This window comes from Thalassophryne amazonica, chromosome 3 (genome assembly GCF_902500255.1).
Source record: "Thalassophryne amazonica chromosome 3, fThaAma1.1, whole genome shotgun sequence".
Lineage (NCBI taxonomy): Eukaryota > Metazoa > Chordata > Actinopteri > Batrachoidiformes > Batrachoididae > Thalassophryne > Thalassophryne amazonica.
Genome location: NC_047105.1, coordinates 43,701,377 through 43,724,926, shown reverse-complemented (window position 1 = coordinate 43,724,926; position 23,550 = coordinate 43,701,377). Strand labels below are relative to the sequence as shown.

At 40.4% G+C, this 23,550-nt stretch overlaps 1 protein-coding gene across 8 annotated transcripts in view; it reads left to right on the top strand.

Annotated features, from left to right (window-relative positions):
- The window catches only part of LOC117506605 (R3H domain-containing protein 2), a 207,404-nt gene that overhangs the window by 66,640 nt on the left and 117,214 nt on the right, over positions 1–23,550 (top strand). For all 8 annotated transcript variants that reach the window (XM_034166125.1, XM_034166122.1, XM_034166127.1 and 5 more), the window contains one exon: positions 20,605–20,762. The gene's annotated coding sequence lies outside the window, so the exon portion shown is untranslated. The remainder of the gene's footprint in view (positions 1–20,604; positions 20,763–23,550) is intronic.

Sequence of the window (23,550 nt, the reverse complement as noted above, 5' to 3'; positions counted from 1 at the left end):
CAACCTGGCAGATGTATGTATTTTTTCCTGTATATTGCATAGCCTTTAGATTTTTTGTGAATATGCTCACTTTTTAAAAATCCAAATTCTCACAAAAGTAAGCGATTTATTTCTCTGAGCCGTTTCATATAGGAAAATTGTAATTAGTTTTGACAACTAGTACAATGCACTTTTAGTTTCATTGTCACTTTTTCTAAACTCTAAATGCTGAAATTCAAATCCCAAAAACAAACTGTAGGTGTATTTTCTTGTGTTCACCATGTTGCTAGCTTGTTTTAATGCCCTTGTACGAGGTCTGTGAGAAAAGTATCCGACCTTTTTATTTTATGCAAAAAATATATGGATTTGATTCATATGTTTTTACGTCAGCCAAGCTTGAACCTTCGTGCGCATGCGTGAGTTTTGTCACGCCTGTCGGTTGCGTCATTCGCCTGTAGGCAGGCTTCGAGTGAGCACTGGTCCACCCCTCTCATCGTTTTTTCATTGCGAGGAAATGGCGGAATGATTTGGGCTTTGTTCCATCAGAATTTTTTGAGAAACTGATAGAGACAGGCAGCTGGAAACCATTCGGAAAATTCACATGGCTTTCGGTGAAAATTTTATGCACTTCACAGAGATTACGGAGTGTTACTACCGTTTTAAGGACGGCCCACAATGGCGCGCCGCACTCCGAGCCGCGATCGACAGGCAGAAACCACCATTTCATTTCTAAACGGATGGCTGTGTCGATCCGGGACCGTCGTGTGCAATTTCTCTGGTTATCACAAGAGCTGGACATCAGCCATTTTCTGGCAGATTTCACTTTAAACAAGAGATTTTGTCATGGAAAGCCGCGCGGAGGCTTCGCGCGTCACGACGGATTTGCTGATGGAGCGAGACTAACACTCCAAAACGGAGGTGTTCTTTGAGGACAAGTTGGGACATGCCTATCTCGGCTTTCAGTGGCTTACCAGCCGAGTGAGTGTAAGAGGATTGTGGAGAGCTGGGCACTCAAAAACGGAGGTGTTCTTTGTCTTGCTCCATCAGCGAATCCGTCGTGAAGCGCGAAGCCTCCGTGCGGCTTTCCATGACAACATCTCTTGTTAAAAGTCAATCAATCAATCAATCAATTTTATTTATATAGCGCCAAATCACAACAAACAGCTGCCCCAAGGCGCTCCACACTGCAAGGCAAGGCCATACAATAATTACGTAAAAACACCAACGGTCAAAACGACCCCCTGTGAGCAAGCACTTGGCGACAGTGGGAAGGAAAAACTCCCTTTTAACAGGAAGAAACCTCCAGCAGAACCAGGCTCAGGGAGGGGCAGTCTTCTGCTGGGACTGGTTGGGGCTGAGGGAGAGAACCAGGAAAAAGACATGCTGTGGAGGGGAGCAGAGATCGATCACTAATGATTAAATGCAGAGTGGTGCATACAGAGCAAAAAGAGAAAGAAACACTCAGTGCATCATGGGAACCCCCCAGCAGTCTAAGTCTATAGCAGCATAAGTAAGGGATGGTTCAGGGTCACCTGTTCCAGCCCTAACTATAAGCTTTAGCAAAAAGGAAAGTTTTAAGCCTAATCTTAAAAGTAGAGAGGGTGTCTGTCTCCCTGATCCGAATTGGGAGCTGGTTCCACAGGAGAGGAGCCTGAAAGCTGAAGGCTCTGCCTCCCATTCTACTCTTACAAACCCTAAGAACTACAAGTAAGCCTGCAGTCTGAGAGCGAAGCGCTCTATTGGGGTGATATGGTACTATGAGGTCCCTAAGATAAGATGGGACCTGATTATTCAAAACCTTATAAGTAAGAAGAAGAATTTTAAATTCTATTCTAGAATTAACAGGAAGCCAATGAAGAGAGGCCAATATGGGTGAGATATGCTCTCTCCTTCTAGTCCCCGTTAGTACTCTAGCTGCAGCATTTTGAATTAACTGAAGGCTTTTCAGGGAACTTGTAGGACAACCTGATAATAATGAATTACAATAGTCCAGCCTAGAGGAAATAAATGCATTAATTAGTTTTTCAGCATCACTCTGAGACAAGACCTTTCTAATTTTAGAGATATTGCGTAAATGCAAAAAAGCAGTCCTACATATTTGTTTAATATGCGCTTTGAATGACATATCCTGATCAAAAATGACTCCAAGATTTCTCACAGTATTACTAGAGGTCAGGGTAATGCCATCCAGAGTAAGGATCTGGTTAGACACCATGTTTCAAAGATTTGTGGGGCCAAGTACAATAACTTCAGTTTTATCTGAGTTTAAAAGCAGGAAATTAGAGGTCATCCATGTCTTTATGGCTGTAAGACAATCCTGCAGTTTAGCTAATTGGTGTGTGTCCTCTGGCTTCATGGATAGATAAAGCTGGGTATCATCTGCGTAACAATGAAAATTTAAGCAATGCCGTCTAATAATACTGCCTAAGGGAAGCATGTATAAAGTGAATAAAATTGGTCCTAGCACAGAACCTTGTGGAACTCCATAATTAACTTTAGTCTGTGAAGAAGATTCCCCATTTACATGAACAAATTGTAATCTATTAGATAAATATGATTCAAACCACCGCAGTGCAGTGCCTTTAATACCTATGGCATGCTCTAATCTCTGTAATAAAATTTTATGGTCAACAATATCAAAAGCAGCACTGAGGTTTAACAGAACAAGCACGGAGATGAGTCCACTGTCTGAGGCCATAAGAAGATCATTTGTAACCTTCACTAATGCTGTTTCTGTACTATGATGAATTCTAAACCCTGACTGAAACTCTTCAAATAGACCATTCATCTGCAGATGATCAGTTAGCTGTTTTACAACTACCCTTTCAAGAATTTTTGAGAGAAAAGGAAGGTTGGAGATTGGCCTATAATTAGCTAAGATAGCTGGGTCAAGTGATGGCTTTTTAAGTAATGGTTTAATTACTGCCACCTTAAAAGCCTGTGGTACATAGCCAACTAATAAAGACAGATTGATCATATTTAAGATCGAAGCATTAATTAATGGTAGGGCTTCCTTGAGCAGCCTGGTAGGAATGGGGTCTAATAGACATGTTGATGGTTTGGAGGAAGTAACTAATGAAAATAACTCAGACAGAACAATGTGAGAGAAAGAGTCTAACCAAATACCGGCATCACTGAAAGCAGCCAAAGATAACGATACGTCTTTGGGATGGTTATGAGTAATTTTTTCTCTAATAGTTAAAATTTTATTAGCAAAGAAAGACATGAAGTCATTACTAGTTAAAGTTAAAGGAATACTCGGCTCAATAGAGCTCTGACTCTTTGTCAGCCTGGCTACAGTGCTGAAAAGAAACCTGGGGTTGTTCTTATTTTCTTCAATTAGTGATGAGTAGTAAGATGTCCTAGCTTTACGGAGGGCTTTTTTATAGAGCAACAGACTCTTTTTCCAGGCTAAGTGAAGATCTTCTAAATTAGTGAGACGCCATTTCCTCTCCAACTTACGGGTTATCTGCTTTAAGCTGCGAGTTTGTGAGTTATACCACGGAGTCAGGCACTTCTGATTTAAAGCTCTCTTTTTCAGAGGAGCTACAGCATCCAAAGTTGTCTTCAATGAGGATGTAAAACTATTGACGAGATGCTCTATCTCACTTACAGAGTTTAGGTAGCTACTCTGCACTGTGTTGGTATATGGCATTAGAGAACATAAAGAAGGAATCATATCCTTAAACCTAGTTACAGCGCTTTCTGAAAGACTGTTAAGTCTTCAATTTCCATACCATAAGTCAGAACAAGATCTAAGATATGATTAAAGTGGTGGGTGGACTCATTTACATTTTGAGCAAAGCCAATTGAGTCTAATAATAGATTAAATGCAGTGTTGAGGCTGTCATTCTCAGCATCTGTGTGGATGTTAAAATCGCCCACTATAATTATCTTATCTGAGCTAAGCACTAAGTCAGACAAAAGGTCTGAAAATTCACAGAGAAACTCACAGTAACGACCAGGTGGACGATAGATAATAGCAAATAAAACTGGTTTTTGGGACTTCCAATTTGGATGGACAAGACTAAGAGTCAAGCTTTCAAATGAATTAAAGCTCTTTCTGGGTTTTTGATTAATTAATAAGCTGGAATGGAAGATTGCTGCTAATCCTCCGCCTCTGCCCGTGCTACGAGCATTCTGGCAGTTAGTGTGACTCGGGGGTGTTGACTCATTTAAACTAACATATTCATCCTGCTGTAACCAGGTTTCTGTAAGGCAGAATAAATCAATATGTTGATCAATTATTATATCATTTACTAACAGAGACTTAGAAGAGAGAGACCTAATGTTTAATAGACCACATTTAACTGTTTTAGTCTGTGGTGCAGTTGAAGGTGCTATATTATTTTTTCTTGTTGAATTTTTATGCTTAAATAGATTTGTGCTGGTTATTGGTGGTCTGGGAGCAGGCACCATCTCTACGGGGATGGGGTAATGAGGGGATGGCAGGGGGAGAGAAGCTGCAGAGAGGTGTGTAAGACTACAACTCTGCTTCCTGGTCCCAACCCTGGATAGTCACAGTTTGGAGGATTTAAGAAAATTGGCCAGATTTCTAGAAATGAGAGCTGTTCCATCCAAAGTGGGATGGATGCCGTCTCTCCTAACAAGACCAGGTTTTCCCCAGAAGCTTTGCCAATTATCTATGAAGCCCACCTCATTTTTTGGACACCACTCAGACAGCCAGCAATTCAAGGAGAACATGCGGCTAAACATGTCACTCCCGGTCCGATTGGGGAGGGGCCCAGAGAAAACTACAGAGTCCGACATTGTTTTTGCAAAGTTACACACCGATTCAATGTTAATTTTAGTGACCTCCGATTGGCGTAATCGGGTGTCATTACTGCCGACGTGAATTACAATCTTACCAAATTTACGCTTAGCCTTAGCCAGCAGTTTCAAATTTCCTTCAATGTCGCCTGCTCTTGCCCCCTGAAGACAATTGACTATGGTTGCTGGTGTCGCTAACTTCACATTTCTCAAAACAGAGTCGCCAATAACCAGAGTTTGATCCTCGGCGGGTGTGTCGTCGAGTGGGGAAAAACGGTTAGAAATGTGAACGGGTTGGCGGTGTACACGGGGCTTCTGTTTAGAACTACACTTCCTCCTCACAGTCACCCAGTCGGCCTGCTTTCCCGGCTGCTCGGGATCTGCCAGAGGGAAACTAACGGCGGCTAAGCTACCTTGGTCCGCACCGACTACAGCGGCCTGGCTAGCTGTAGAATTTTCCACGGTGCGGAGCCGAGTCTCCAATTCGCCCAGCCTGGCCTCCAAAGCTACGAATAAGCTACACTTATTAGAAGTTCCATTACTGCTAAAGGAGGCCGAGGAATAACTAAACATTTCACACCCAGAGCAGAAAAGTGCAGGAGAGACAGGAGAAGCCACCATGCTAAACCGGCTAAGAGCTAGTAGCTGCGCTAAGCTAGCGGAGTCCTAAAAACACACAAAGTGAATAATGTGTAAATAATTTAGAGGTGATTCAGCAGAGGGAGTGCTTTAGTTAAGGCACGTGATGATTACACTGTGAAACAAATCGTTATTTAGCTAACTAGATCAATCTAACTGCGCAGGTACCTGCACATTCAGGTAACTAAATAACTGTAAAACCATTCAAATATGTAATATTGGTGATATTCATTTTCGAACTGTGACTAATGAGAGTACAGCACAGTACCCAACTTCTCAATGTTTCATTAATTGCTGTTTACAAGAATTAGCCAGTACAGGGAGCTGTTAAAATAATCTGCAGCAGCTTTTTGTCATCCATTGTTCTCTGCAGCAAGACTTGTTGGTGCAGGTTTGATTGCTGCTAGAAATGTATGAGCACTTTTTCTCAATATTCAGCAATGAATATGTAAAATTTTTTAATTAAATGCAGTTATATGAGCACTATGTTTATTAATCCTCATTATTGAGCAAGCTAGCTAGCTAATATATTTGGCTAACATCATCAATCTAGCAGAGAAGCAAGCATCACCCTGCTCAGCGTGCCGCTCTCATTGGAGTGACAACATGCAGAATGTGTCTTTTCCCAGATAGATAAGGTAGATAGGTATCTTTCAGTGCAGCTTCTTGTTCTGACTTTAACACAAAGTTAACACCCAAGTCTTTAATCACCAACTGTAAATGGTAATCAAAAATTCCAATCTTATCTTTCTGAACTCTTCCGCATCAAACTCCATCGTGTCAGTGTTTACAGTGTCCTTGAGCGATAACAGGTGAAGTTGCTCATAAACTTTAAGTTTCTTAAATATTTATTACAGCCACTCTTAAAACTTTAGTTATCTCTATACTTTTATTACTGGTAAATTTTAGAATTGATTTACATGAGATATACTCATTATCTCACAGAAATATATCACAATTATCTGGGAACTACTTTTTGCGTAGGAATTCGTCATGCACGCCGGCCATGGGTGCGTACTAACACAGAATATCCAGAAACTGGATAGTTGTTTGGCCAAAACGAGAGCATCCACTTTTAGCTTGCCATAAGTTAAGCTAGTGGCACGTGTGAAAGTATAAGCAAGCATTTATGAAGGGGCTGTGAGTACATACGCACCATATTTCAAACTGATTTGAAAATGATATTTCATTGGTCAAAACATCAGTATTCCGTTGGTTTGGGTCCGATGCTGATCTCAATTTTTGGGACTAATCTGTATGTACATTTGTATGCTTTCAGCTGACCTTAACTGTCCTGTTGCAGCTAAAGGTGCCCTGACACATGCACAACTTTGATCCGCGTACTTGCACGTACTTTGTTGTGACAATCCCACCCGCTGTATTCCCAGCTGGATGCCGTGCTTTGTTCCGCTGGACGCTGCGCTTTTGTTCACTGGATGCTGCTTATATAAAGTAATTATTTTGTGGCGGATTAATCATTTTCCGTCAGAGTTTGCTATTGAAAACGCCTCTAATTGCTTCCGGAATCACAGAGGACTGTTGCAGCTGGTATTGGAACCGTCTAAAACCGGCTATTTGTAATATTTTATATTGTAATGGCTTGGTAAAACAGTTGCATGTTCTTTCCTCCTCATGAGTAGCTGTAAATTATGTTTATGATAGATTTAACATCTCATTATTATCATTCAGATGAGGTGCGCTGAAGCAATCACTCGCACTCGCATTGTTTTTTAATTGTTTGCGCAATGTTCACGTGAAGTTCTCATTATTAATGCGTAATGGAGATTTTGAATATTTCAAAATTTTCTTTGCACACTTGCATGAAGCTGCGCACAGTTTACACCAGTTTTCAATGATTTTGAGACAAGTTTACTCTCCTGCATGGCAGAGTGCATACAAGTGCGTGGATCAAAGTTGTGCAAGTGTTTTTAACATTTGTTTATATTACTCTAACTCATCTTTCCATTTTTTTTTATTTTCCTGCAGCAGTCTGCATGTTAAACGTGATGACATGTAGTGCATGAATTCAATTTCTGGCTCCAAACAAAGATTTGTTTCCCATTGTTTTGATAATGATTTGGTCTTATATTTGGGATAGAATTTTCAATTTCAAGTTATTTTCATTTATATAGCGTCAAGTCACAACAAAGTTGCCTCAAGGCACTTCACACAAGTAAGGTCTAACCTTGCCAACCCTTGGAGCAAGTACACAGGCAACAGTGGTAAGGAAAAACACCCTCTGATGATTTGAGGAAGAAATCTCAAGCAGACCAGACTCAAAGGTGTGACCCTCTGCTTGGGCCATGCTACTGTCACAATAGACAATACCGGAAATTTTGGGAGCCCATGCCGGACTCACATAGATTGTGTGAAAATGCCTGCATGTTTTTACTGATCAAAACAGAACAACAAAAAATGCCACCACAACTTTTATTCTACATTTTCTCTCTGTCTCACACACACACACACACACACACACACACACACACACACACACACACACACACACACACACACACACACACACACACACACACACACACACACACACACACACACACACACACACACACAATTAAATGAAGTTAATTTTATTGAATAGTAATTAACAGATAATAGTAAAATAAAGCACTTTCATTGAAAAAAAAAAAATCAAAGTACTGAACCAACCCCAAAACAAGAGTAAAACCAATTAAAACCATAAAAAGTTTAATACAATTTAAAAAGAGAGAAAAACCATTAAACTAGTGATAAGCATTACAAAATAAATGGATTTTAAGACTAGTCTTAAGAGTCAATGGAAGTTGACTTTTGAATCCCAAAGGATTTTCCACAAAGAAGGAGCATGGCAGAAAAAGGCTGAAAATCCTGCTGACTTCTTTTTAAACCTTGGGACACCGATGTGCTTGAGCTTACATGTACAGCAGGACAGAAAAATGAGCAAGGCTCTTTAATGCATCTATTTTGGTTGACTCCTTTCTCAGGACAGGACACTCTGTTCCTCTAAAAATTCCATTGAGATAGACATCAGGTCAGCAGGCAAAACACTGTTAGACTCAAAAAAAAAATTTAACTCTTTCTGCACTCGTTCAGGAGCATCAGTGAAGAATGTTGAGAATGAACATTGTTACTGCTTTGGCATTCGTACGATCAGATTTTACGCATGTTTATTTGGGCGTTGCTTTGCTTTAGGGGCACACAGTTATTGTTTAATTTAGTTCTATTTTCCACTAGGTGTATTGGATGTGGTAACCTGACACAGTATGACCTTTGTGTTTCAGGCTGTTACCCATTATCTGGACAATCCATGTAACACACTGCAAGGTTACCAACATACCAACATAAGCCTTGGTCTCACTGAATAATAAGCCATTAATAATGATTCATGCATGGGTGTGTCAGTGATTATTTGAAGAATGATCCACATTTTAAGCTATCGCGTATCTGCTACTAAGGCACCTCTATGTGCTTCTCTGTACCTCACATGTGCCAGGTATCAGCCTCCAGTGAGCTACAACGGACCTGTCATTTGAACCCTATCCAGCCTCTAATGGCTCGTGTCGCCGCATATGATCCATGTTGAGCCACATATGATATACAGTGAGGAAAATAAGTATTTGAACACCCTGCGATTTTGCAAGTTCTCCCACTTAGAAATCATGGAGGGGTCTGAAATTTTCATCTTAGGTGCATGTCCACTGTGAGAGAGATAATCTAAAAAAAAAATCTGGAAATCACAATGTATGATTTTTTTTTAATAATTTATTTGTATGTTACTGCTGCAAATAAGTATTTGAACACCTGTGAAAATCAATGTTAATATTTGGTACAGTAGCCTTTGTATGCAATTACAGAGTTCAGACATTTCCTGTAGTTTTTCACCAGGTTTGCACACACTGCAGCAGGGATTTTGGTCCACTCATCCATACAGATCTTCTCCAAATCTTTCAGGTTTGGAGTTTTAGCTCCCTCCAAAGATTTTCTATTGAATTCAGGTCTGGAGACTGGCCAGGCCACTCCAGGACCTTGAAATGCTTCTTACAGAGCCCCTCCTTATTTGCCATGGCTGTGTGTTTGGGGTCATTGTAATGTTGGAAGACCCAGCCATGACCCATCTTCAATGCTCTTACTGAGGGAAGGAGATTGTTTGCCAAAATCTCGCAATACATGACCCCATCCATCCTCCCTTCAGTACGGTGCAGTTGTCCTGTCCCCTTTTCAGAAGAGCACCCCAGAGTATGATGTTTCCACCCCCATGCTTCACGGTTGGGATGGTTTTCTTGGGGTTGTTCTCATCCTCTAAACATGGTAAGTGGAGTTGATTCCAAAAAGCTCTATTCTGGTCTCATCTGACCACTTGACCTTCTCCCATGCCTCCTCTGGTTCATCCAGATGGTCACTGGTGAACTTCAAACAGGCCTGGACATGTGCTGGCTTGAGCAGGGGGACCTTGCTGCCCTGCAGGATTTTAAACCATGACAACATCATGTGTTACTAATGTAATCTTTGTGACTGTGGTCCCAGCTCTCTTCAGGTCATTGACCAGGTCCTCCTGTGTAGTTCTGAGCTTTCTCAGAATCATCCTTACCCCACAAAGTGAGATCTTGCATGGAATCCCAGACCGAGGGAGATTGACAGTCAACTTGTGTTTCTTCCTCTTTCTAATAAATAATCATAACAGTTGTTGTCTTCTACCAAGCTGCTTGCCTGTTGTCCTGTAGTCCATCCCGGCCTTGTGCAGGTCTACAGTTTTGTCCCTGGTGTCCTTAGACAGCTCTTTGGTCTTGGCTATGGTGGACAGGTTGGGGTGTGATTGATTGAGTGTGTGAACAGGTGTCTTTTATGCAGGTAACAAGTTCCAGACAGGTGCAGTTAATACAGGTAAAGAGTGCAGAATAAGAGGGCTTCTTAAAGAAAAATTAACAGGTCTGTGTGAGCCAGAATTCTTGCTGGTTGGTAGGTGTTCAAATACTTATTTGCAGCAGTAACATACAGATAAATTATTAAAGATTCATACATTGTGTTTTCCGGATTTTTTTTTTTTAGATTATGTCTCTCACAGTGGACATGCACCTAAAATGAAAATTTCAGACCCCTCCATGATTTCTAAGTGGGAGAACTTGCAAAATCGTAGGGTGTTCAAATACTTATTTTCCTCACTGTATGTAGCGCCATGTAACGCGACATTGGTGCACATTTTGGCATGGGTTTAGTTCAAACCTCCAGCCTTCCCACATTTGGACCCTTTAAAGTGTTGGTTTTCATTCAGAGCATCCATTCAAGATGTTATCACATTTTTTCTTAAATGCAATCCCAAGAAATACGCTGCAGTAAATGCAATCCAAAGAAAGACGCTGCACTGAGTGCGTGCGTGCTGCCACGCCAGGGGATACAAATTCTGACGGGAAAAGCTACTTTGGCACGACACCGGCCGGTGTTTGCATCCGTGCTCCAGGCTGCTGTTCACCTGTGTTCCAGAGTCATTAAATGCAGCAGTTCTGTGTGTTTGCCTAGCTCTCTGTGACCACAAAAACAAAAGAAGGCACAACCCACAACTGTGTGGATTCCCCCCCCCCCCCCCCCCCCCCCAAAAAAAAAACACATCCATAACCAGACCAGCTAGAACTGAACTACAGGTTCCTGGACAGTTGCCTCTGTGCTTCTTCTCACTGACTTAACTCTGTGTTTGTCTGTTATTGACTGCAAAATCAATCTTTTATGAGCTGGTGTTTTGCATAAATGCTTGTCTTGAGTGCGATTCATTGCGTCAGTGCGCATACACAACGGTGCTCATCTGATCCATAACAAGATGTTAAATCTATCAGAAACATACTTTTACAGCTGCTGTTAGTCCAAAATTCTGCTGCTTATCTTTTAACAGCACATGTCGTAGAGAGCACATCACCCCCATTTTATTGCATTGGCTTCTTATTCATTTTAGAATTGATTTTAAAGTTTTGCCATTTGTTTATAAAGCTTTGCATGGACTGGCACCTGCGTACATCACAGACCAGCCTGTTCCAGCTCCAAGTTGCTAAAATAAAGCTTAAAAGTTGGGGCGACTGGGCCTTTTCAGTGGTTGGCCCCGAATTGTGGAATTCTCTTCCTCCACACTTTAAAATAGCTCAATTAATTGATGTTTTTAAATCTTGTTTAAAAATGTGTTTTTACTTACTGGCGTTTAACCCGGCATAAGAATTTTGTGGTCCTCTGACTCACTATTTTGTTTTATTGCATTTTATGTCTTATTTTATTTTCGTATTTATTGTGTTTTACTATATGTGGCATTTTAAATTGTACTTTCTTTTTTGTTTTTTCTTCTTATTAGTGTTATTTGTTTTTCTGTGCAGCACTTTGGGGACTTTGGTAAAATGTGCTATATAAATAAAGGTGGATTGGATTGGATATAAAGGACTGAACATGCAACTGTTTGACCAAGCTTTTACAATATATGGAATATAAACATTACGAATACTTACCATTTAAGCTGTTCCAAATACTTTCTCCACTTCTTGGAGAAGGAGAGAGTGGGGAAAAAAGGGTCCAGATGAAACAGTCCTCTGTGATTCCAGAAGCCAATAGAGGTGTTTTCAACTGCCAAGCTCTGACAGAAAATGATTAATCCGCTACAAAATAATTATTTTATATACAGCGTCCGGCTCACAAAGCAGGTGGACTTGTTGTGCGCAAGAGGGCTGAGAATGTCCTAAATACCTTCCCCTCTCCTCGGAGCTACCAGATGCTCAGATAATGGGCTTTTAACAGCCTCATCCTCACCACATACATGCCTCTAAAATCCTAGTTGTCCTCGTAGTATCTTGTACCTGCCCCACGTTGTTGTTGCTAAATTTGGAACTTGTTGAAATTGGCACCACACTCAAAGATGAGCCTCGTTAGCCGATTATTCTGCCTCTCAGAGCTGCTATCTTCCACAATTGTTGAAGAAATCCTCTCATACCCCCCCCCCCCCCCCAAAAAAATAAAAAAAATAATAATACATACCGCGTAGCTCATTATTTGCTGTTCATTGTTTAGTGGGACCAGGGCTATATGGGAAGTGTGTCAGAGTGTGCTCTATGATTATGAATGATGAAATGTTTGGAGGTGTGACTGTATTGGTGTTATTTGAAGCTCTCCTTTTTTTTTCCCTTTTTGCTCAGGTGTGTGTGTGTGTGTGTGTGTGTGTGTGTGTGTGTGTGTGTGTGTGTGTGTGTGTGTGTGTGTGTGTGTGTGTCAGTTAAAGGCCATTTAAGTTTGTTAGTACGAATATTAAGGCAGTCAAGGTATTTTTTTTTTTTTTTTTTTTTGGTTTGTGTCTGTAGACCTCTGTAATGTTGCACACAGTGTACTAGATGGTTGTCCTAAAAATACAATTCCACTTCAGTGTTTCTCTGAGAATTTTATTCAGGTCAGGTGGTACTCACTGAAATCAGGAGGCACATAAAGTGGAAACAATGCAAGGTGCTCAGAAATGCAAAAGCAGACCGTGAAACCTATGAACTTTGCAAAAATGGCACTTAACATACACAGTGATCATGATTTACAGCTGTGCCACAATGTTTCTTTGTTTTTTCTCTCATCAGTTAAGGTGGTGTTGTGTGTTGTGACACTTTGCAAACCAGGAAATTCTTGTCCCATGTTCTCATGAACTCATCGACACTAAAATGAGTTGATGGGTAACATTAGGACTTTACAGCAAGCCACGGAGCGGGTGATTAGAGACCCTGCAAGGCTTATGACAAATGTGTGTGGAATCCATTAAGCCCCTTTCATACCGGGGCTGCTTCGAGTTGCTTCCTGGCATCATGATGACGCAGGAATGTCTGCGTCACGTGCGCATCAGGTGCATGCAGCAGGGGGGCAGAGAGGAGGTGAGAACGCAGCCTGCAGGTTCTCTGCACAGAGGAATCAGTGCACAGTTTGGGTGCAGCCAGACTGTGCATTCATGACTTCTCTTTTAGTTTATATTTGTTCTTGTGCTGAGCTGCAGGTCTGCGATCTGAGTGCTGTTATAGTTTCTTTCTTCCTTTGACCGCGAGCTGCGTGTGCACGCGAATGAACTGTCCGTGAGTAAATGTGGAGATGTCTGGAGTTATACTTGATGTGGACATGTCCTGTCTCTGGCAATCAGTCTGTGAGCAGGACTTTTATGGACTTTATTTAAACACATTTGTGAGAGAAGAGGGAGGAGCTGCAATCAGCAGTATTTTTTTTTTCTGTGCTCTTTTTGAGCGTGGAGTTTTACTGCATTGTGTACACGGTATAAAAACAATCCTGCCTGATTTATACTGCAGGAATAATGGAACACAGCAGGAATCATAAATTGGCGTTGGGTAACGTTGTATTGTGAGGGTGTGGCTTCCAGTCACATTGAGTAACGTTGCTTTCCCCTGACTTGCGCTGAAACCTCCTTTCTGTGTCGAGCACAGGACGCAAAAAAAAAAAAAAAATTAAACACGGTTAATTTTTTTTGTCTGATTTGCTTTGTCCTTTCCGCCCACGCGCTGTTGTGGCATGGAGCTGCATCGTCTCGGCACTGGGTTGCTTCCACGTGTCGTCGTCATGACGACGCCTGACGCAGCTCGAAGCAGCTCCGTTGTGAAAGGGGCTTTAGCTTAGCGGGGAAATTAGTGCAGAAAATCCAATATGGTGATAGTGCAGTTTATGTGCCAGGGAGGAAAATTCGCCCAGTTGAAACTGTCCATAAAAATCATAGAGGTATATGCTTTGCAAACTTTATATCCGTTCCTACATTGGATGACATTGAAAAGGAGGATGCCCCGCTGGCTGTTCCAGCAATATCAAATATTTTGTGTCTGCACCTACAACCCGCGTGGAATGTCTCAAACCTGAACCTACTTCCAGGGATCTTATATATGCTACTCTGGAACCACCCCTAAATCCAAACAGTCCAACTGTCAAACCCACTGAGGTCCTTAGCCTGGGTCTCAATAACAGACCCAGGGGTGTATCTTGGCCTAACTTAGAAGTTATTACATTTTGGTAATGATCCGGAACACGATCCGGATCCAGTAACTTTTTTAAGGATTCTTCATCATTGCAGGATGGGACCATTTCAACATTTTTGCATGTAACTTCATGAAGACGGATCACAAATTCTGAACAAAAATTAAGTTACAACACAACAATAATTTTGCATTTGTTTCTCCTCATTGAATAAACTTATTAGAAAATAAAAAAAACTTGTGTAGTTCATACATTTACTGAAGATCTAAAGGTTTAACCACTGAATCTGAAACATGACGGTAGATACGTGGAATAAGTCTCTTTGCCAAAGGGCATTCCATGTGACGTCAGTGACCCTATGGCCTTGGCCGAAGTTTGCGCTCTCTGAGTGCTTCTATTTTTGTATTGTTTTGCTTGCTGTAATTGTGGAATTTGTTAAATAAGTTCTTATTTATTTATTTATTTATTTATTTGATAAATGGGTCCAGGTTCACTGATAGCAAGGATATGGTCATTAGTATGAATAATTAAGAGATTTGCCAGGTGACAATGCATTTATCAGCTTGGTTCGCAGCTTTGTAGTATGATGATTGCATTTTTGTCCTTTGTAGCCCCTGTGATGCTTTATATATGTTGTCCTTTGGAATTGACATTCAGATATTGTGAAACACATCTGTCACATAAAAACGGTAGAATCAAGCTTTCAACTGAAAAACATGGAGCAACTGCAAAAACAGAAAAACAGTCAATGTAAAACTGTGCAGTCTGATTCACAATTATATACAAGCTCACAGTATGATGTTGTGGTTGTAGCATATCAGATAATGCTCTGAAATTAGGTGATTGTTAGAGGAATCTAGTGTCATGCTGTCTGCGAGGTTTCTCTCTCTCATGAGTCCTGTGCTTTGATTTGACTATTTTTTTTAAGATGTTCACAGGCTGAGCAGTTCCAGAGGACTACGTAATGATTGTCTTAGAATGTGATAGCGATTGTTAGTGAAAGTGGATGTTTGAAGTTGTCAGTCACACATTTATTAAAATATAACTTTGCTATCCAGCAGTATTTTTATTTATTTATTTTTTTTTATACCATTTGTTTTGGGTGTATTATGAGGACACCTCCATCCAGCCAGTCTCTTTGTGCTGTGCTTTGGCCTCCTACTCTTTCAATGGTGAATGCTGCCATCTATGAGACATGAGCAGTGAAGGGAGTGTTGTAAATATAGGCTAATTACCAGTTTTGGACTATGCTACAGTTGTAACGTGCCATGGTTCTAAAACTTTGAAAATTTCCTGTTTGACAGTCTGAGTTAGAAAAAAACAAAACAAAACTTTGTCATTCTATACATAGAGCTGTTTTTTTCTGAACAGTTAATTGCAGTTTCGAGGAGGAAAGTTATAATGTAGAAAATTAACTTTTGAAGAGTGTAAGAACACTACCGGCAGCTTTTCGAATTCAACAAAATGTTTTGAAATTGTCATCTACTTTGAAATAATCCCAACAAGCTTCGGTGTTTAGCTCAATGAGTCTGTGTGTAATCATCTGTGCTGTAAATAATTAGAACTTTTTTTTAAGTTTAAAACTGTGAAAGGCAGAGACGAACTGGATAAGCATATCTATGGTTAAGCAGCGAGACCAGTGGCGGCTGGTGAAAAACAGTCTTGGTGGGGCTGCTGTGCCAATAGATTCCCTTGCCTTGTCCAGTACAGGCATTCAAGTGAACAGTCGGAAAATTACTACAATTCCACAATAATCATTTCATGTCCTTCTCAAAATCAGCAGTTTTGCAGATAAAGTTAACCATTTACAGCTATATTAGGCCCCATTTCTACTTTGGAAAGGAACAGTATCAAATACAACACTCAAGTTCTTGAGCAAAGAACATTTCACCATTTGACACCAATTACACACATAGTACACCAAACTGTACTGCACTGCCATTATCTTCAGACAAACAGATCCTGGGGTTCACAATGACACCGACCTTAACAAAATAGAAAATATCACCAAATTTACACTCTTTCAAAATATGGAAAAATTCTTCAATTGACAAAAGAACATTATGTACATACTACATTATGTACATACTACAATGTTCACACCACCTTCAGAGAGAGAGAGAGAGAGAGAGAGAGAGAGAGAGAGAGAGAGAGAGAGAGAGAGAGAGAGAGAGAGAGAGAGAATATCAAGGTAATATTTTGCATGAACAAACTGAGTGGAATGGAGGCAAACTAAAGAAGCTAGAAAAACTTAAATAACTTGACTAACTAATAACACCAAAACCTTTAAATTAAATTGGTTAAAATTAACAGTGTAGAGGACAAAGCAAATTAAGTATAAAAAAAACACTTAATTAAATGCGTTGCTAAACCTGGGTTTGTGTCTTGTGTGTACTCAGTGGCTGAGTTAGAATTTCTTTAAAAAACATGCAAATTGCTATTTTAGGGTTTTGTTTTTAAACTGAGCAAATAATTTGTTTTAGAGTGTGGAATACTCCAAAGAATATTTCACTTCTGTGAACTGATCCTCATAACGTGTAAAGTGAAATCAAAATACCAGCATGGCTGCAGCTTTGAACACTGTTACAAACAGCCCCGGCCTCCCCTATTATCATTATAACTGGTCTGCTGTACCAAAAAAGATCACAGCTTTGACCCCCTACAACAACAAACAAACAAAAAAAAAATCACTCATTCATTATATCTTAAATTTTCATCCTCGTTTCCACACCAGGAGCAACATTTGGTAATAAATCCGAGCAGCTCGTCAGCTCACCTGAGCTGAAGTGGATCCAGAGGAGTCAGTCCGCAGCTGGCAGAGGTGGATGCGCTCCTTTCCCCCCCGCAGTCAAGAGCGCAGATCAGCAGTCTCCGTGACGTGTGCGCGCTGACAGTGTGAATGAAGCCTGACACGGTTTATCACGAGTCAGACAAACGACTCTCCTCCAACCAGTATGTGCAATTGTCATTAAACCACGAGAAAGATCTGATGTGTGCACCTCCATGCGCCTCCAAAAGGATCCCCGCGAAACTTGGGTGTCATTGATTTGATTAGTTTTGGCCCGTTTTAAACCTCCGAAGAGTTCTTCAACTTACTCCAGCAAAACACACGGAGACAAAATAAAAATAAATAAATATAACCCAAACGTCGTCGTCGTCACCATCATCTCTTCCTGCCTGACTGACTGACAACAGCAGCTGCAGCGTCACGTATATCACTGACTGTAGCAATCTAACGTTCCCGCATTTTTGTAGCAAGGGCTAAAATTCCAGCGCCCCAAAGCCATTAATTTTGGCAATGTTGATTTGCCAAATATTTATTAATTTCCCCTAGCAACTACATACAATTGGTTATTTTGCTGCAATTCAAGGGCGCTTTGAATGATCGCCCAAGATGAGGAATGGTACGTTCTCTGCTTCTGTCGGTGGAAATGCACTGTTGAATGAGAGTCAGTTAGAGGAAGTGTTGTTTTAATCATTCATATTACATGTAGGCACATACTATTAAGTAAAACTGACATTGATAATACTTTTTAAATATATATATATTATGACTTTCCCCCTCCACATCTAGGAGGGCAGCGCCCTAGCGCCCCCTATGGGCCAGCCACCACTGAGCGAGACAGAAAATGTCAGTGTGCATTTTAGAGCTGCAGCGATTAACTGATTATTAAATTAATCAACCAATATTTTTCTCATTGATAAATCATTTTTTAAATGCCCAAATTCTCTGTTTTTAGCTTCTTAATGATTTTCTGGTTTCTTTACTCCTCTCTTTACATAAACAAATATTTCTGGGTTGTGGAGAAAACAAGATGTGAGGACATCATCTTGGGCTTTGAAAACTCATAATTTTCACAATTTTTGTATATTTTATTGATCAAACAACTAATGGGTTCCTCCATAAAATAATCAACAGATTACTTGATAATTAAAATAATCTTTGGTTGCAGTTCTATAAAATTTCTTAGGATTTTGTTTTCTTTTTCTTTCTTGGGAAGAGGCAAAGTTGTGTGCTAGATTTTCCATATTTTTTAAGCACATCTTTTTATTCATTTATTTATTTATTTTTGATACTTTGTGTCCTTATATATTCATTCATTCATTCATTTTCTATATCAGTTTACTCAAATCAAGGGTCACAGGGGTGCATGGAACCTAACCCAGCAGTCATGGGGTGAGAGGCGGTGTACCCGAACCTAACCTGCATGTCTTTGGAAGTGGGACGAAGCTACGCTAGCAGGGGAGAACATGCAAACTCCACACAGAAAGTATCAGGCGAGAAGGGATTCCAAGAGCACCTTGATGTGAGGCAACAGTGCTAATCCGCAGTGCCCGTCCCCTTATTGATCACATTTTTTAAATTTGTCAATAACTGTTTTTCATGACAAAATATTTTAATGCAAAGTTGAAAGTTATTGGTAGAATTTGTTATGATTTACTGGTAACTTAACCAGTGGATAACTAACTTATAATCAGGACTGATAAAAAATTTGTTTTATTAATCAAAAAATTTGACAGCCTAATCGAGTACAAAAATAATCTGTAGTTGCTGACCCCCCCCCCCCGCACAGTTTCACATCTTTACCTGTATGTGTGTGAGCAAAAGAATGATTATGTCAAAGACCGAGTCTGTGATTGAATAGATACTGTGACAGTATTCTATGTATAAGTATCTTGCAAATCAGTTTTGGCTGTGTGGGTGTTCTGGTCAGTGATGTAGTGCAGTGCTGATACAGCTGCTGATGACGCATGTGCTTTTGCATTTCCTGGGTCTTCCCTACACTGGGAATTCCTTCCTGTTTGTTCACGCCTCATGTGTCCCTTAGCTCAGCACAGGCAGGGCACATGTTCAGATCACACCCATTCATGCTGCTTGAGTACATGGTGGGAATAAGTTCCTCTGAATTTTTGTTTTTTAATCTTTCTTCCAGCAAGTGCACACTCCTCAATGCAAAAAAGAAAAAAGAAAAAACAGCTGAGGATGTAGACATACTTGGCTCTTAATGGGCTCTTAATATGCATTATTATAACACTAACCTTGACTAAAGATGAATTGGGATACTATGAAACACAAATACAAACAAATCTCTCATTTGTTAAAAAAAAAAAAAAAAAAATCTGTTTGTCTTTACTGGCATTAAATTGAAAACAGTAAAAAAAAAAAAAATTGCTGCTTGTTTTTACACATTGTTGCACATTTTTGTGTTATTGGCAATTCTCTGAACCACATATCGTTGCATCTGTGTAACCATCATCTTGTTCTAGTTGCGCTGTAACTGGGGCATCCAGAGTTAAAGATGCATCATATAAGTGTAAACCAGACTGGACAAACTAAATGACCAAAGATAAATATATACCCTGCAACACAACCACATCCTGCTGATTTTACTTCTGCTGAAGGGGCACAGATCTGCCATGGAGAATATTATGCTGTCTCACATGGTTTCTTGCTTCACAAGGCTTCAATATTTAAAAGTTCCACAAGTTTGACATGACTGTCATTAAACGTCTGATTGCCATAGTCACCTTTGTGTTTCTTGATTCTTTCATTTGTCTATCCACAATAAGGTGGTAAGCATAGACATCGCTAACAGTTAGCAGTAGGTAGACTTTGTACAGTAGCTATCAATCAGAACCTAAGTTCAACAGTTGTGAAAGCATTTTTCTTTATCTTTTTTTAGTCATAATGCTTGCAGCTTAAGAATGCAATTTTATGTTAAGATATGGGGTCCCAGTTGTATTTAATTATATGTAAATTTGTGGTGTTTGTAGTTGATGTAATCCTTGGTTTTCATGTTTTCAATCTGCATAAGGGAAATTATTTTAAACTTGAGTTGATGTACAGCAGAGACATCAAGACCCCTCCGTATCACCAAGCCCTAGGCAAGTGCCATGTTTGTATGTCCATTTACTGAATTAACTTGTAAGGTGGAAAGACCGTGCTTCCTCTGCAGCTTTGGGAAATGGGTCTGCACATCTGACATTTTGGTTTACTTTTAAATGTTGACAGAAAACAGTTGTAATTTAGGAATTAAAAGAAAATCTGCTTGTTGAACATGTATTATGAAGAGCTACATTTTAACATGGCAAGTGATTAATTTTAGGAAAACTTTGATCCTTTTTATTAAATCCTGTGTACTGCTGAGAGTCTTCAGTGGATTTGTTCCTTCTCGCAGCAGCAGCAGCGATGAGTCACTCAGTGTGTGAAACTTGACGTCATCAGTGTCTTCCTCTCTTGCTTTCCAGGGCTCCTGACTGGAGCACAGACCATGCTGCTGCACTGAGCCAGAGTGGGAGAAAGGGAGAGGACCTGGAGGAGTGCTGAGGTATTAGCTGTCCTGGTGGTGTGCCCCTCCCACTTTTCTGGCTGGCTGCGTGCTGCCCCTTCAGTTCCCCTGACCGCTGTAAATATTTCCTGCCTTTCTTCTCTTTCACTCAATAATGCATGCTGAGTATCTGTCTCTACCACTTTCCAACTACATATCTATGTAGGTATATTATCTAAATTAAAGATTTTTCTCTGGACTGGGGTTCAGCTCATACTACAATACTAGTGTTTGTTTAATATTAAATACAAAAGAGATTTGGGGAAATACAGAAGTGGTTCTGGGTTTCTTGAACCTTTTTGTCACTATAGAAATTAAAACTTGGATAAGCTCGTCGGGTCTGTGATTAATAATAATTTTTTTTTTAAAGTCCAGTTGGATTCATCTGTCAGTGTTTCCACCGTGTTGTGGGTGGTGTAAGCAGTGCAGATATTGTTTGTTCTGCCATGGAATAAATTTTAATTATGTCAGATAAAGGACTCTGAGAATATGGTGAAAAATGACTCATCTCATGTCACTTTTTTTACACCACTGATCCCTGAAATATGCATTAATCTTTGTAATGAGATTCTACATTTTATCTTACATCAGCATCCTTCTCAATATATGAGGTCTGTCAATAAAGTAACTGACCTTTTTATTTTTATTTTTTAAACTATATGGATTTGATTCATATGTTTTTATGTCAGACAAGCTTGAACCCTCGTGCGCATGCGTGAGTTTTTCCACGCCTGTCGGTGACGTCATTCGCATGTGAGCACGCCTTGTGGCAGGAGTGGTCCCGCCCCGTCGTCGGATTTTCATTGTCTGGAAATGGCGGAATGATTTGGACTTTTTTTCCATCAGAATTTTTTCAGAAGCTGTTAGAGACTGGCACCTGGAAACCATTTGAAAAATTTATCTGGCTTTCGATGAAAATTTTATGGGCTTCACAGAGAATAAGGACTGTTACTACAGCTTTAAGGACGGCTTTAAGGAAGCTCGGCACGCCGCGCTCCGAGCTGCGACGACGAGGCAGAAAATGCCAGATCATTTCTAAGCTGATGGCAGATTTCACTTTTAACAAGAGATTTTGTCATGGAAAGCTGCGCGGAGGCTTCGTGCATAACGACTGATTCGCTGTTTGAGCGAGACAAAGAACACCTCCGTTTCGGCGTGTCAGAGGACAAGTTAGGACAAGCCCAGCTCTCCACAATTTCTCTGATACTTACTGGACTGGTAAGCATTGAAAGCCGAGATAGGCATGTCCCAACTTGTCCCATGACACACCGAAACGGACGTGTTCTTTGTCTCGCTCAAACAGCGAATCGGTCGTTACGCACGAAGCCTCCGCGCAGCTTTCCATGACAAAATCTCTTGTTAAAAGTGAAATCTGCCGGAAAATGGCTGATGTCTAGCTCTTGTGATAACCAGAGAAAGTGCACACGATGGTCTCGTATCCACAGAGCCATCAGCTTAGAAATGATCTGGCGTTTTCTGCCTCGTCGTCACAGCTCGGAGCGCGGCGCGCCGAGCGTCCTTAAAGTCGTCCTTAAAGCTGTAGTAACAGTCCTTATTCTCTGTGAAGCCCATAAAATTTTCACCAAAAGCCAGATAAATTTTTCAAATGGTTTCCAGGTGCCAGTCTCTAACAGCTTCTGAAAAAATTCTGATGGAAAAAAAAATCCAAATCATTCCGCCATTTCCAGACAATGAAAATCCGACGAGGGGGCGGGACTACTCCTTCCACAAGGCGTGCTCACAGGTGAATGACGTCACCGACAGGCGTGGAAAAACTCACGCATGCGCACGAGGGTTCAAGCTTGTCTGATGTAAAAACATATGAATGAAATCCATATAGTTTTTGAAAAAATAAAAAGGACTGTTACTTTATTGACAGACCTCGTACATGTGGCTAGCCTCTTGCAGCCTACCATATACCGCCAGCGGGATATATGCATTTTTATTTAGTTCACGAGTTATAAGTTGGTCCTACCTTCCCATACATACTTCTTTTCATCTCTTTCTCAAGAAAACAATCATATCACTCCAAATATGACACAAACATCCCACAAAATACAACAAACAAGTTTGTGTGAGGGTTACCGCATAGAAAAAAACATTCTACTTAAATCTAACGAAGTGTAGAATCTCCGTAATGCATCCTTTCCACTCATATTTGGTGTCAAAACACTCGTTAGATCCTGTAGAATCATGATGTATAATCCTTTCTTCCGTAAAAATGCTCCCTGTGCAGATATAATCCTTCAAAACATGTTTTTCTTCCGTTTAAAAAAATCGAAAAAAGTTTTTATGTACTTTCTGGAATGAAAAAGAGGCTCTTGTCCATACATGGCCGGCATGTATTTGGTATGCCCGTGTGCATTAGATTCTTATGTACAAACCACTGCAATCCTCTTAAGTCTACATGAAAAGAGTAGACTTCTCCACCCCTTTGAGTAAAACAAGCGCTCCTGTCGCTAAACGGCATTGCGCATGCCTTGTCTTTCTTTTGTCATGTGACATCACCTCATATTACGGACTACGTGACAATGATTGACACCAGCCTATAGCCAATAAGCAGAGGTTTCCATCGATAGGTGGGTCTTGGGGGTTCTTCACTCTGTAGAATGTAAATAGCGTGCGTAAAGTGGATGAATACAGACTATTGTTATGGGCGAGCGCACAGTGATCTGACTGAAAACCAGTCTGAAAAAAGTCTGAAAAAAAAACATTGTCTAGATTATTTTTATAGCTATCTGAATGATAAAATCCCTTTTTTATGATGAAATGAGTGGTAAAATGCATGTATCAAAGTTGGCACATTTGGCAAGATTTGGCACACTTGTGCCGAATGGAGCCATTTCATATAAAAACACCTACAGTA